Below are 12,426 nucleotides of genomic sequence, written 5' to 3'. Positions count from 1 at the left end.
TACAGATATACATATACATATACATACACAATGGGTTTCCAAAGTACATAAAACCACTTCATTGGTGAACATTTTGATCAGTCTTTTTAAATTATAATAATAACAATATTAATAATAATAATAATAATAACACAATGTTTTTTATTTTATATGGATTTTATGTTTACTTTAATGTTTAAATGAACAAATGAAAAAAAAAAATCAAGATAACACTTTATTTTTATAGTGTCCTTACAGTGTCCTACAAATCCTAATCCTAACCCTATAGTAAGAATATGCAGTTAGTTATTAATACTCACTCAGTACTTAAATGTATAATTACACTGTAACAGGGACACCTAAAAAAAGTGTAACCGAAATCAATGTTGTCTTAAACTTTTGAGCCCCACTGTTCAATATGAACTGCAAAATTACTGTAGCGAAGAGTTGACTTTAGTCAAAGGTAATTATATGTGGGAAGGCTACTTTAATAATTTCTTCAAGCCTAATTCAGAGAACAGTATTCATATTTTCACTCAATGGCTGGACACTTCTCATATTGAACACCAGGTGACGACATTGTCCCCAAAACCCGTCCCGTCTCTTCCTCCAGCCGCCACCCTTTTTTTCAGCCACCTAGAATTTGGTCTCCTAGTCTTCATTCATGTCACGCGTCGTCGCAAAATATCATACACAGACCCTCATGTGAATTTTACCAGTCTGTGTGGATTCAGCTCGATCATTTTTATGGTGGTTTACAGCTCTAAAGTCTATAATTCACACGCGCACAGAAGCAGACCCGTTTTACCTGTTACAGCTCACTTTTGCCAGTCTGCTATGATGAACACTCATAGCGTGTGTCTGTGTATATGTGTGAGTGCGCGCGCGTGCTAGTTAAGATGTGCAGCACGTCTGCTCGGGTTTGGGAAGAGGAAGGGGGGATGGGGGTCTGACTCTATTGGAAAACAGGATTCTGATACTGGCTTACATTGTATTTTGTGCGTCTGCACCACTTTTGTGTCTATCTATCCTGTGTGTGTGTGTGTGTGTGTGTGTGTTTGTAGGTATGTACATTCAGCATCACAGTAACCGTCGGAGGAAACGCCTACAAATCAGACAGATATAGGTCACAATTGGCATTTTGGGAAAGGAGGGGCATTGTGTCTCTTTTATTTATTTATCCCATTTTCTACTCATTTATTAATTCACCCTCTGCTTCAGTAAAGGAAGACGATAAAAAAGACAGACAGAGCAAGAGAGAGAGAGACAGGCGAAGCTTCACATGGTTAACACCATGGTTTCTCTGCATGTAGAAAAGGACGAAAGTATCACCATGGAAACACCCATCCAGTCTCCCACCGCTGTTTCCCCCCTCCGTTTTCCCTCTCTCTGTCTTTCTATCTCCTTACCTCCATCTTTTTCCTCCCCCACTTTCCCTGTCTCTCCCTCTCCGTTTCTGTCTCTCTCCGCTACCGATCTCCCCCCCTTCTTTGTCTTTCCATCTTCAGTTCTCTAACCTGTCTGTCACATCTGTCCATCCCCCATTTTGCCTTCCATGTCTTCTTCCTGAAAACATCTGAGGGGTTGCTCAGCATTTGAGACTCATGAGGTGTGATTTTTGTCTTTCCTGGGAAATTCCATGCGTCTCTCGCACTTATCCAATCACGGGGAGTGGAATCCATCCCACCATTCCCCTTTAGCAATATCAGTATTCCAAGATGTATGGAACGTCCCCTCCCCCCCATTCAAAATATGACATGCCTAGAATTCTGGTGAGCCAGATTTCTTTTTCATGGTAATTAAATGCTGAGCCTGGATGTGTGTATTATTAGAATCTCCTCTCACTAATTAGCCCAGGACAAAAGGCTTTTGCTCCAAATCTTGCAGGTTATTTCACATTCTTTTTTAGCTGTCATTCTTTATCAGGTCACTAAGCCACATTTCTGATGTTGAAACTGAGACACTTCATACTATTATTAACAGTCTCTCATCTCAGAGAGAGAGAGAGATAAAATACAGCGGTCTAGAATACACATAGATATGGATGCACATTAAGCACTCTCTCTCGGGTATGTGGTTAGCCTGTTTTTTTCATCGCACTGTACATCAAAACTCATGTTTCAAGTTCCTTTGAAAAGACATTAAAGGAAGCTGTCTTGGAATGTCTGTGTATGTGCGTTTGTGCAGCACGTGTGCATGTTGTGTGCCGTGTGTATGAAGGAGACTCCGGATAAAGGTGAGCGTGTAAAATGAGACATGAAAATGTCGAACCCTCAGGAAATGCATGAAATGATCCCATAGTTTCCACCTATTACCCAGCATCCATTTTCACCAGAATAAGTGCTAAAAAAGGGGAGGATGCAACCCCTCCAGGATTACATTCCTCTATCCTGCCGTTCACAACAAAAGCTTGTTATCTGAGTTTCAGTATGTGATGGCGGCTGATGTAACGCACAAAATAGATCTGAACTATGTATGCTACAGCTACAGTGAAACAATGATGCGCCACAGACGCAACTAAATGAAACTAGATTTTCACACTTTCTGCCTCCACAAAGCTACATTAGACCGTTGCTATGTGGGAATGTTTCGAGTGGTTTTCAGCATGTTTCTATGCGAGTTCTGAGTAGTTTTTAGCATGATGCTGTTTGGGTCTTGTTGCTATGCTATTGTCAGGTAAACATACTTAAAACAGGAGAACCTTGCTGTTGGACAACGTGTGAAACCGCTTCCACCACTTTGTGTTATATAGAGTGCAACAGTGCAACATTTGAATGATAATAAACGTTTAAAGCCAAACTTAATGTGAGTTACGAGGTTGTTAATCCATGGTATTATTTCAGCTTGATAATTATGTTTGACTGTGGAAATACTGGTGAAAAAACGCATTATGATGCTGTACAGCAAATTACACCAATCAGAGAATTGAAAAAGGATCATGCTCCAAAATAGCTCTTTAGCTCCGCCCACTCCCATGAAGCACTGCAAATGACGTAATCGAGTCGATCTCCCTACGCTCTCAAAATACTGAAATGCAGGTATCATATTACCAAAAAACAAAACCACCATGTCAACAAGTATGGGTTGGTATAGAACAACACTATTCAGCAATGATAACCGTTTTGGCCTGCTGACAGAAAAGTGCTCTGAGATATTCTGGTCACTGCTTCCTTTCAAGCAAAACTCACCCCAAAATAATCACTTAGAAAAATCATTCAGAAAATCACTTAGAAATAAGTAGAAGCCAGTTTATAGAGCAAAAGCGTGTTAGCACTAAACTGTCAGACATGCCCTAGTTTCATCTTGCTAAATTTCCCAAACAAGCCAACACAAAAAAATAAATCGATCTTTCTGAAATACTTTGTTTTTCAAGAATGAAGGCCAGAGAATGAAAGAAATTGTTCTACTGTAATGCTGCAGGCTCAAAGCGATGTCCTAATTATCCAAATGGAGAGCCGCGGCCTTGCCAAGCAGCCTTTAATTCTCACTCAGGACTTTGTTCAGTTGGCGTTAGGTTGCTTGTTTTCCAAGTAATGTGAATTGATGCTCTAAATCCAGCGGTTTAATTTCTATTTGGCTGTGTATAATGCCTTCAGACATTTCTGTTTTTCTTTTCTTTTTTTTTTTGATCGGTCATACACTGAGTGTGGCCTTCAGGGTGTCGCCCGTAATGAATGAATGTAAGAGAGCTCTGAACTCTGAAATGAAATATTTTTCTAGCACATACAATAGGAGACCTTGAAGTTTTAGATGTCCACTTTTCTACGACATCGATTCTGTTTTATATGGGGTTTTTTTTATCGGTTTTTTTTTTCCCAGTGCAGTTGGGTATTTCCTTGTGTCAAGCCACTCTTGTATTTACCTTCTCTTCTTCCTCTGCCTGTGCCGTAGAAGTTGCTGTATAGCAGTGTGTTGTAATTACTGGGTTAAAGCTGTGTAAGGTCCTGAGCCTCCCCGATCAATTACAGGTCAGGGTGTAGGACTCCTCTCGCCTTCCAGCTACACTCTTTCATCTACTCTACACCTCGCATACTAGCTCTCTCAGTGTGTCCTTTCACACCATTCTCTCTGCTTCTCTCTCTTTTCTTCTCTGTATTTCTTCCTGCTTTCTGGCGTCCCCACTGTGTCTCTCAAATTGCTGCTCTATCCATGTTGTTTTTCTCCTCTTCTCCCTCTTCAACCCCTAACTGCGTTTACTGCATTTGATTGCTCGTATACCGTCCTTGCTCTAATTTTTTCTTTTTCAGTTTTTTTTTTTTCTCTGTAGTGTTGTGTTGAACTGTGTTGTATTATTCTTTGCTGTTTTATGTTGTTCTCTGCTTCACCGTGTTGTGGGTTCATGACAAATAAGAGGGTCCATAATAAAGAAAATTAATAAATCTGCAGTTAAAAACATGTGCCAAGTTCTTAGAAATGTACTTTTTGTGTTCATGTTGGTTACATGTGGTTTGGAAAAACTTGAAAAAATATTAAGCAGCACAACTGTTTTCAACTTTAAGAAATGTTACCTGAGCAGCAAATCGGCATATGAATTATTTCTGAAGATCATGTGACACTGAAGACTGGAGTAATGATGCTGAAAATTCAGCTTTGCATCACAGGAATAAATTAAATTTTAAAATATATTAAAATAGAAAACAGGTATTTACATTTTTTATAATATTTTGCAATATTACTGTTTTTACTGTATATTTGATGTAATAAATGCAGCCTTGGTGAGCATAAGAGACTTATGAGTATACACATGTACATAAATTAAGCCTTGGATGAGCATAAGAGACATATTTCAAATACAGTAAAAAACAAACAAAAAAAAACTGTAATGTTTCCAAACTTCTGACAGACACTGTGTATCTGCCAAAAGTTTTTAAACATTAAATCTTTTTAATGTTTTTGACAGACGTCTTTTATGCTCACTAAGGCTGCATTTATGTATCTATGCATATGTATATATTTGTGTGTAATGTACAGTATATCTGTATTAAAGGGATACTCCACTTTTTTCAGAAATATGCTCATTTTACAACTCCCCCAGAGTTAAACAGATGAGTTTTACCGTTTTAGAATCCATTCAGCCGAACTCCGGGTCTGACGGTACCACTTTTAGCATAGCTTAGCATAGATCATTGATTCAGACGAGTCCAGTAGCATTTCTTTCAAAATGACCAAAGAGTTTCAATATTTTTCCTATTTAAAACTTGACTCTTCTGTAGTTAAACCGTGTACTAAGATCGACGGAAAATGAAAAGTTGCGATTTTCTAAGCCTATATGGCTAGGAACTACTCTCATCCCGGCGTAATAATCAAGAAACTGTGCGGCCGTACCATGGGTGCAGCAGGCGTAGTGATATGACGCAGCGCCTAAAAATAGTCCCCAGCTCGGTAACTTCTTCCAACGTGACCGGGACTAAGTTTGTCTAACCTATTAGACCTATTTTTAGGCGCTGCGTCATATCATTACGCCTGCTGCACCCATGGTACGGCCGCACAGTTTCTTGATTATTACGCCGGGATGAGAGTAGTTCCTAGCCATATTGGCTTAGAAAATCGCAACTTTTCATTTTCCGTCGATCTTAGTACACGGTTTAACTACAGAAGAGTCAAGTTTTAAATAGGAAAAATATTGAAACTCTTTGGTCATTTTGAAAGAAATGCTACTGGACTCGTCTGAATCAATGATCTATGCTAAGCTATGCTAAAAGTGGTACCGTCAGACCCGGAGTTCGGCTGAATGGATTCTAAAACGGTAAAACTCATCTGTTTAACTCTGGGGGAGTTGTAAAATGAGCATATTTCCGAAAAAAGTGGAGTATCCCTTTAATAACAGTTTTGCTAAAATATTATTTTTTCTATAAAATAATAGTAAACGTCAATGACCTACTTAGTGTTTTTTTTTCTTCTCTTTTCATTATGGTATCTGGGCAGAAACCTGTGTTTTGCATTGATTTGTGCTGTGTGTTGTGCTGTATCATGCTTTTTTTGTGTGGTTGTACTGAGTTGTGTTGTGCTGGGGCGGAGGGTGGATCTGGCGTGGGCAGCTGAACTGGCTGGCACTGCCAGGCATGTGTGCCCGCCTGGCACAGAGATTGATGCTGTATGGCACTCAAGCCACTAAATCATGGTAATTAGGCGATAGACGCACCCCTGTGATTAGGGCATCCCGCATGGCCCAATGTCTGTTAAACACACACCACACAAACTCTCTCTAGATACACAGAGAAACAGATAGTGAAGGAGGAAGGAAGGATGTGCACAGGGGGAAGATGAAGAACGAGGACAAGCCAATGTACATTAAAGATGAAGAGAGAGAGAGACAGAGAAGTGATGAAAGTGAGAAGAACAGAGCAAACCGAAGAGCAGCTTTAGTCAGGATGAATAGAAGAGACAACACGTTAAAAGGATAGTTCACCCGAAAAATGAAAATTCTATCATCAGTAGCCAGTGATCTCCATAGTAAAAAAACAAAATTCTTCCATACTATGGAAGTCATTGGGGTACATCAACTGTTTGGTTACCCATATTCTTCAAAATATCTTCTTTTGTGTTCAACAGGTTTGGAACGACATAAGGGTGAGTAAATGATGACATAATTTTCATTTTTGGGTGAACTATCCCTTTAAGAGAAATAAAGCTGAAGAAAAAGTGGGAGTGAATCAGGGAAGAGAATGTGAAGGATACTAGTAGTTCAGTCAGCTAAATTACCCCAAATAATATAGAGCAATTAGTGTAGTACGGCCATCACCCGAAATAAACTCAACAGTGAGGGACGCCACAGCGCAGCTCCTGGGGTAATGCAGTAGAAATGTGCATCTCTGTAGTAAAACATCTAAAGGTCAGAGAGTGACTCAGTGACTGTGTGTAAGAGAGAGATACTCTAGGGGAATATGGCGTAACAGATTTGTGTAAAGCCCCATTCATATATTCAGAACTCAGTGTATGAACACAAATTAATCTGATTATCTTTGTGCACCGCTTTAAGCAAACAAACAAATAAACAAACACATGCTTAGGAAAGGTGCCATTTGTGCCTGAACATTTCAGCAATATTTATTTATTTAGTCTTAATGTTTACTTATTTATTTGGTCACTCTTCTATTTATTTATTTATTTAGTTGATTATTTATAAAGGTAGTTAGTTAGTGTTTTATTTATGAAGTTAATAATTTAGTAAATTTGGTTTATTTAGTCAAATTAAACAATTTATTTTAGTTATTAAAGGAATTGTTCACTTCAAAATGAATGTCTTTCTTCTGCTGAACACAAAGGAAGATATTTTGAAGAATGTCGGTAACCAGACATGTTGATGGACCCCATTGACTTCCATAGTAGGACAAAAAACAAACAAAAAAATACTATGGAAGTCAATGGGGTCCATCAACTGTTTGGTTACCGACATTCTTCAAAATATCTTCCTTTGTGTTCTTCAAAAGAAATAAATTCATACAGGTTTGAAACAACTTGTGGGTGAGTAAATGATGACAGAATTGAACTGAAGTGAACTATTCCTTTAAGTTAATTATTTATTTGATTGGGTTATGTATTAATGTGTTTGTTTGCTTAGTTAGTCATTTATTTAGTTAGTTAGTTATTAGTCTGTTCTTTAGTTAATTATTTTGTCAGTCATCTCTTTATTTTATTTCGTTTTTTTTTTTTTTTATGAAATTGTGACAAAAGGGGACAAGGGCTGCTATTCTGATGAAAACAAATGTGTAAAATCAATGAATAATGTTTTCATTACTAGCATTACACACTCAGAGCAACATCCCGTGATGTAACCAAGTTCACTATCTTGTCAATGACATGCAGAAGTGAGTCATGGGCAGAAACGGGGCACAAATGGCACCATTTCCTAAGGACCAGTGATGTGGAGAATGACTCAAGCCGTCAAAGGTGGACACAGGCTCCTGACACTCAGTGGAATGGACTGACCCATTAACAATTCATGGCTGACTGATTGAGAGATTAATTGTTTCTGTCTAACAGGAATCGGATTGATGCTTAATACCTCTGTCATTTGTTATCTACACTGTCTATCACCCTCTCACACACATTCTCCCTGTCTATCTCTCTATCAGTCTTACACACAACCACTCCTACCTCAATCTATCCCTGGAGAGTAATAAAATAAAACAATTACGTTCATCCTGTGTGTCCATATCGCTCAGTCTAGGCAGTGTACACTACACAAGATAATGGACTTTCCGCCGGTGTAAAGAGCACAGAAGGAACTGGGCCACCCACCCTCCAACACAAACACATAGCCCACACCAAAGCTAAATATACTCCCAATTACAACACCACGCTTCATTTATTATGCAACTCCCCACTCCGCAAGATCCATCTGTGTGTGGTTGTGTTCATACTTGATTATATCGGCTCTAGCTCTTCGGCTTTTCTCTCGGGTCTTAAGAGGGGAGCAAAAACGCGCTCTCTCTTGTTAAACGTCTCTCAAAGCTTCAACCTGTTGGCCCTTCTGGTTGTACCAAGGCCTCATGGCGATGCCAGTCTGGAGCTCGTAGGAATGAGAGGAACGTTCCTCTGCTAATCTGGGTCACACAGGCACCATCTGCCTTGACAAGATTACTGGGTAGTAGGACAAGAAATCCTTTCTCTTTGGCCAGATTAAACATGAAATATAGGACAAGGGGTAGAGGGTGGAAAAGCGGAGGAGAGAGGGAGACTGGGTGTTTTGGATCTGTGTCTGAACGGGGCATGTGTCGGGGGGCCGGGCATGTGTCTGGGTTGTCGGTCCGAGGACAAATAGGTGCATCTTTCTGCAGTTCACGGTACCAAATTTGCCGTCGTTTCCGAGGTTGAGGCCTGCGGAAGGATTAGTGTTCTTGATTATTGTTATATCATATTTCTATATTTGTTTCTGTATATGCGATCTGCAAATCCTGACAAATGCTGGTCTTGTTTGATCTAGATTCACCCACAATTTGATTGGATATTTTTAGGGAGATTCCTTCTAATGCAGCATTCTGACTGAAAGTGACTGATTTGAAATGTTCCCTTGCTCAAAAAGTCACAAACCAGACTAAGATAGTCTGCTGGTCTCCCTGCTTGGTCAGGGTGGTACTTTGGTTTTAGAAGGGTTTTGGATTTTACAGCTTATTCAGGCCAGCTTAAACAAGCTAAGATCATCCTAAACCAAATAAGACCAAATAGCTTAGGTTGGTTTAAACAGGTTTTTGAAGCAGTGTTATTTTAATATGATTGAGATAATATCATAGGTTTTTATTGTTAGTTTAAATTAGTTTTGCTTTCTATTTGCATTTTAGTTACAGTTTTTTTGTACAGTAACAAAAATTTACAGTAAATTTTGTAAAAATGCCATTTTGTGTCTAAATATTTAGTTTATGTTTGTTTCAGGCTTAGTTTATTTTAGTACATCAAGTAAACTAAATGAAAATAAAAATGTATGGTTATGATAATATATGGTTTTAGTTTTAGTTAACTATTATAACCCTGTTTTGAAGCAGGGTCTGCATGATTAGGATGTTTGCAACAAAATAACTTTCCTCATTTGAAAGTTTGACGTTAGCATGTTGCTCAACTGACAACACTACTGTAGCTAGCACGACAAACGCATAGCAAACACAAGTAACAGGTATTGATACTTTTCACTAGGGAATGATTTGATTTCATATCAGTGTTGGTATCAACTCCGAACACCATCTTAGATGCATTTCTTCATAGAGCTTTTTGCAGTGCATTCTGGGATTGCATTCTTCCAGACATGCAACGCTTCCTTAGAATTTGACTAAAAAGAGCATAGGTTTGAAACAGGCTTCAATGATGCCATCAAGTTTGGCTAATCCTAAAAAAAAAAAACAGATTTACGCAGAGTTTGATTAGATATTTTTAGTTTTTAGATTTTTTACATACAACACTTCCTACATAGGCAGCTCCCTTCAAAGCTGGCATCTGAAAGTGCTTTGAAATGATGAAAAAAAAAATAATAATCCATCATAAACCAGCCTAAGATAGTTTGCTGATCTCCTAGCCAAACTTTTTTTCACCGGGGTCTGAATTTGACTAAAAAGATGCATGTTTGCTGTCTACTATTTGAAACAGTCTTCAAATGATGCTGTCAAGTTTGTCTAACTCACTAAGTTTTGGAGCAGAGCTCATGTGTTTAATGTCTGTATAACTGCGCGAATGCTCTTCATGTTTGTATGTTCTCGTGTGGCGCAGGTGAGAGCATGCTCTGGTGGTTCTCGAGACGAAGGCATGAAATGAAAGTCGATGCCGTCACCATGGTAACGCCGTTTCCCCTCTTGCTTTCTTCTTCTCGGCGCTCCGCTGCGCTTTGAGTGGCGTTTCTTTTGATGAGACACTCGCACAAAATGGCAGCCCAGCCTCGGCTCACGTTTGTTCCCCTTCTTCCTGCAGCTCATTTAATCTGTATCTCAATCCATCTTTCATCGCGCTGACGCAAGTCTCACCAACCTGTCATTATTAATAAGGCATGGACACCGTTAATAGCTCTCATCAAATGTTAAAACGCAGACAAACACACGCTGTCTCCATGAGTTGTTTACCAGTGGCAGAGGAGAACTGAGCATCAAGCCAGTAATAGTCTAATTAGATGTGTGGGGATCTCGACTACACTGAGCCCACAGAAAGAGCAAGAGACAGAGAAGAAATATATGAAGACGTAGGGCGATTCTGTCATCTGTTGGCGAGGGGATGACATCAGGCTGTGCTCAGTGTTTCTGTGTTACATTGTTTATTCTCTGTCCATATCACTGCATGAGGATAGAGGGATGAGCTCTGGAGTGTGTGCGTGTGTGTGTGTATGAAGGGGCGTCCAGCAATGCTTCATCAGTGACCCAAGGTTTTACAATGAACGTCAGGCAGCAAATTTTGTTAAAACAAGTGATGTTTGAGGCAGACATACAGGGTCAGAAATTAAAAGGGTTCGTTCACCTGAAAATTACTCACTCTCATGTCGTTCTAAACACAAAAGACTTTCGTTCATCTTCGGAACGCAAATTAAGATATTTTTAATGAAACCTGAGAGATTTCTGTCCCTCCATTGAAAGTCTATTCATAAAGAGATTGTAAAAGAAATCCATATGAATCGAGCGGTTTAATCCAAATCTTCTGAAGTGACATGATCGATTTATATGATGAACAGTTTAATAAAATCCTAAATTAAATCTGACCAGCATACGTACATAGATTTATCAAAAGTGACTGTAAAGACATTTATAATGTTACAAAAGATTTATATTTAAAATAAACTCTGTTCTTGTGAACTTTCTATAAATCAATGTTTTGTGTTTTTGTTTTTTTAATCAGTTTTCACATAATTAATTATCAGCACAACTGTTTATATAAAAAGTAATGTTTATTGAGCAGCAAATCAGCATCAAATCAGGATCATGTGACACTGAAGACTGGAGTAATGATGCTGAAAATTCAGCTTTGCCATCACTACGTTTCAAAACATATGGAAATAGAAAACCGTTATTTTAAATAATAATAATATTTCACTTGGCCTATAATCATTTTACTGTATTTTTGATCAAATAAATGCAGCCTTGGTGAGCATAAGAGACTTTGTTTGGAAAGCATGAAAAAATCTTACCGATCTTAAACTTATGAACAATGATTATGGTTATGCTTCTACATGTTATGCTGACTTAGAATTAGGCAACAAGAAGCAGGCTTTGTGCCAGGAATACATAATGCCTAAACATGCTGCCTACATGCTATGTAAAACAATACCTAATAAATATATAATTTGCCCCTGCAAAAATGCTGTTACAAAACCATATGTGTGATCATTATACTTGATATACTTGATTTCAGTATGGTCATCTGAATTCATGTAAATTCATGGTGCATATTAATCTACAGTATGTGCAAGCATGGAAGTCATATTCCAGGAGTTGTTTATTGCTTCGGTCTCTAGCCCCCCTTACATTAATTCTCTTTCATTTTGCCTTTTCTCTCGTTTTCTTCCCCTCTCTCTCTGACGCTGTCAAAATTTGCCAGGTGACGGTGGATGCAATGTGACTCCTGATTAGTTGCTCTGGCAACCTCTGGGAACGTTCACTGGTGGCCATGGCAACGGCTGAAGCATGGCGATGGAGCCCGGCAGATTATTTAGATTTAGAACGGGAATGAGAATGAGAATTCGGAGGTGGCTTGGCATACCACCACGTCATCAACGGAGATGCTGCTCGTCAATAACACTGATGCTTGACTGGTGTGTATATGTGCAATTTCTCCTGCAATGAACAGATTTTAGGAGCTCATTTAGAATGGCAGAGCTTGGGGTGGGGAATGGGGGGTGGGGGGATTGGTTCGTGAGGAGGTTGAGACGGGGAACTGGTTCGCGGGGAGGGGGAGACGGCTCCAGGCAGTAAGACCTCCAAGCAGTTTTCCATTATGCTTAATTCCATAGAAACCAAACCCAGAAAGACAGGAAACATG

This window comes from Rutilus rutilus (assembly GCF_951802725.1).
Source record: "Rutilus rutilus genome assembly, chromosome: 11".
NCBI lineage: Eukaryota > Metazoa > Chordata > Actinopteri > Cypriniformes > Leuciscidae > Rutilus > Rutilus rutilus.
The sequence above is the reverse complement of the archived record's forward strand: the minus strand, read 5'-3'. Positions refer to the sequence as shown.